Source organism: Limulus polyphemus, unplaced genomic scaffold (assembly GCF_000517525.1).
Source record: "Limulus polyphemus unplaced genomic scaffold, Limulus_polyphemus-2.1.2 Scaffold2801, whole genome shotgun sequence".
NCBI classification, from domain to species: domain Eukaryota; kingdom Metazoa; phylum Arthropoda; class Merostomata; order Xiphosura; family Limulidae; genus Limulus; species Limulus polyphemus.
In genome coordinates this window covers 81,156-84,955 of record NW_013668411.1, presented here as the reverse complement: position 1 = coordinate 84,955, position 3,800 = coordinate 81,156, and positions in this window count along the sequence as shown.

Below are 3,800 nucleotides of genomic sequence, written 5' to 3'. Positions count from 1 at the left end.
TCAGCCGTGGGGGCATTATAATGTGACAGTCAATCCCACTATTCGTTGGTAAAAGAGTAGCCCAAGAGTTGGCGGTGGGTGGTGATGACTAGCTGCCTTCCCTCTAGTCTTACACTGCTAAATTAGGGACGGCTAGCGCAGATAGCCCTCGTGTAGCTTTGCGCGAAATTCCAAAACAAACAAACAAACAAATTTGTAGCTCTGGTTATCGTAGTGCTCATGTGTCTAGTAATGTTGATTTTTTGTCAAAGATAATTCCAAAGTACTTTGATATTTTTTCCAGAGTAATAGTAGTGCCAGCAAAGTTGTTGATGGTATATCCTCATTAGCATGCCTGTTATTGAATGTAAAAAACATGGCTGTGGATTTGGCAGGATTGGTGACTATTCCTGTGTAATTGCACCATTTGCAAACCTTGCTAATGATTTGGCATTTTGTTTTTGAGTTCAACTTTACTAGAGCCTCTGCTGTACATCAGAATGTCACTGTCAAGGTGAGATAGATCAGTTGAAGAGGACTTGTGAAAGTGATGATCCTTGAGATAAACTTGAGGGTGATCCAGTATGGTTGCCTGCTTCCATGCTTCTTACACATGTTACACTAATGCCTACTCTGACCATTTTGCCAACAAAAAATGGGAAGCTGGACTCTATTGTAAGCACTTTTCAGATATAAGGCTACCACAATGGTGTCTTGACCAGCTTCATAGCCTTCCAATGTATCAGCTGAGAAATAAGCATCTTTGATAAAGGTTACTTTATCAATGTGATAACCATCCAATGGTGTGTGTAGCAGCAGTTCAATTTAATAGGCAAGCATTCTAGCTACAGTCTTCTCTAAAGTATTGTTACGCCTCCGTTCGTTAGTTAATTTACCGTAAAAATTCTTTCCGAAGAAACTTTAGCGATACAAGACCTTTCTTAAATAAAACTGGTTTATTCTTTCTCAATACAACTTTGCAATACACTTAATTTTAACAGTCACACTATAACAAATGCTATAATTCACAACAAACGCCTCACGTGCTCGACCCAACAATATGTCTCTCTCTCTGTCCGCAGTTCAATTACTTTGTTGCCGTCAGTTCTTACCTGTCTTATATATATATAAGAATACCACATATCTAGTAGCCTCTCGAGACTTCAGGAAGGGACAGGATCCTTCTAGAATTTCATGCCGTGTTACTAGAGTCACGTGACCCCCGCTGTCGTAACAGTATTATCAGTGATGTTTTGTAGGATGGTGATTCAATGGCCCTTAACACGAAAGTGGTCGTTCATGGATTTGGGTAAGAATTTAATAAATACAACAGTCAATATTTCAGGGATGCCACCTATTTGTCAGTTATGTTAATTCTCCGACATCAGCTTCAACAGGTTGTCTTCTGTAAGCTTCTTAAAAGTAAATATTCTTCATGCGGACCTGGAGCTCTATTTTAAATGTATCTATAGTTTTTGTATTTTGTCCAAGAAGTAAATACTAGTCTTTACACTTACATAACTGGAACGGAAGAGGGTGTGGTAATTTTATATGATTAACTGTGGACATAGTGTTTGAGCCAAGAGGTTGTTATCCATATATTATCAGCCTTTGACTTTCGGAAGGAAAATAAACAGTAGTCAGCCACGCTCAGTTTTGTGAAAGGATAATTTAATATCTCTGTATTGCTCCACTACATTTATATCTAGGAATTCGTGAATTTACAAAATGTAATTGCAAAATCGGCTAATAACCTTCTTTGCTATCCGACTCGAAAGTGTCTCGCGTGTACACATTTATTTTTTGTAAAAGCTTTCCATCAGCGAACTCTTTCTAATCAAGTATAGATAAATCCTGTAGATCATATTTATTAACGAGTTTATCAAGTATTAATGAACCATTTGATGGCTAGTTTAAATACAAGGAAACTATAACCATTGGCGTAACACACTACAGAAAGCTGATTGTTAGCTACCTAAGGATACACAATTTAATTAACAAAGGTATGGAACTTTTAAGCGCTGACAGTTAGCAAATTTTACGTGTGAATATGTATGGCAGATTAACTTTCGTGTCTGTTGGCCCATTGTGTTCACATGATCTTAATATCAATGTGCGTGAACTCTTCCAAATAGCTTTTATATGTTTGTTTTTGATATTCGTACAAAGCTACTCGAGAACTGTTTGCGCTACCACCCATTGCTAACTATTAAGCTATTATTTATCAGTGAAGAGTGGGCTTGATTGTCACATTATAACGCTCCCACGGCTCAACATGTTCGAGGACGAGATTCGAGCTCGTGACCAACAGATTGTAAGTAGAGCACCCTAAGTTCCAAATAACACTGCAGAGAACATGTTATTAGTGGTGTAAAGTAAAATTAATCTACGTTCATATTATTATTTGTGAATAGTTTTTTAATATGAATAAAGAGGCTTGAATGTCATGTAGATAATCGTTGCATATACTTCATTATTACTCTACTATTTTGGTAAGATTGAACAAAAATTTTTCAGTATCAGAAACATTATTATATTAATGATGTTTATTTTTAAACTTAACATCAACTTACTAGTCGTTGTCTGATACTTAATTGTAAGTTTATGGAATAAAATTATTTATCTTGTAAAAAACGTTTTACACTTTTATCACTATAACAACATAGAATTACATCATCATTAAATGTTGTCATATTTGAAAAACAATAACTTGAATATTATTTTTTGTTTTAAACAAAACGTGTTACCGTTTTTAATTACTATAAGATTCAGTTTATTGAATTTAGCGCATAATTGCTTTATTTCACCTGTTTTAACGACGCCCATCACTATGTGACCCCCCCCCCCAGTGCCACAGCGGATTGTCTGCGAACTTACAACGCTAGAAACCGGGTTTCGATGCCCCTGGTGGGCAGAGCACAGATAGTACATTGTGTAGCTTTGTGCTTAACTTCAAATCAAACAAACACTATGTAACAGTAGTGTATTGCTTGTCAGTCAGTCAGTGGACACTGAAACTACGTCACCAAAGGGACGCTTAACGTTTCAATTTGTAGTGTCATGACGTTATTAAAATATGTGCATGCCATGGATCACGAGAAAAATTATGCGCTTTATAGGCTACAACGCAGCGTGACATATGAACTTCAAAAGCAGAAATAAACATTTTTGTTACTCTTAATTTTGGTTTTATTTACTCTTGAAAGGAAACACTTTTGGGGAACCTGCGTAAGTACATTTAAATTGAGTATCTTATTGTGTCTGTGTATTCAGAATCGGTTTCCAAGGTATGTAGAAATATTATAAAGATGTGTTGGTCAAGAAGAAGTAGTTCTAATGGCAGCACGGATTTGGTGCATTGTTCTCACAAATTTCTGGCGTTCAAGTATACTGATGTCCAACAAAAAAATAAAGTACCTGTACGAAGGTTGCAGAAATATTACACAGACCAGTTGGACCAATACAAAAGAAGATACGTCCTGTAAAAGTAAGAGAATTTGTTGTATTTTAATTTGGTGTTTGTAAATTCTGAACATTTGATTAAGTTATTGTTAATTATATATTGGTTTAATGTAAGTGACTATTGTTCGGGACGAACAATACTAAGGAAGGGGCAGAATTACGCGGAAGTCACGCGACTCTGGGAGCATGTGCGCTGGAGTTTCTAGAAGGATCAAGATTTATCGAGGAACCTTGCAAATGTCCGAGTGTTTGCCAGACACCGTCTTTTTTTAGTATATAAGCCAGGCAAATAAAAAATAGAGAGGCAGATAGATTTAAGATAGAGTCAAGCAAGCAGTAGGCACAGTAAGTAAAGTGTG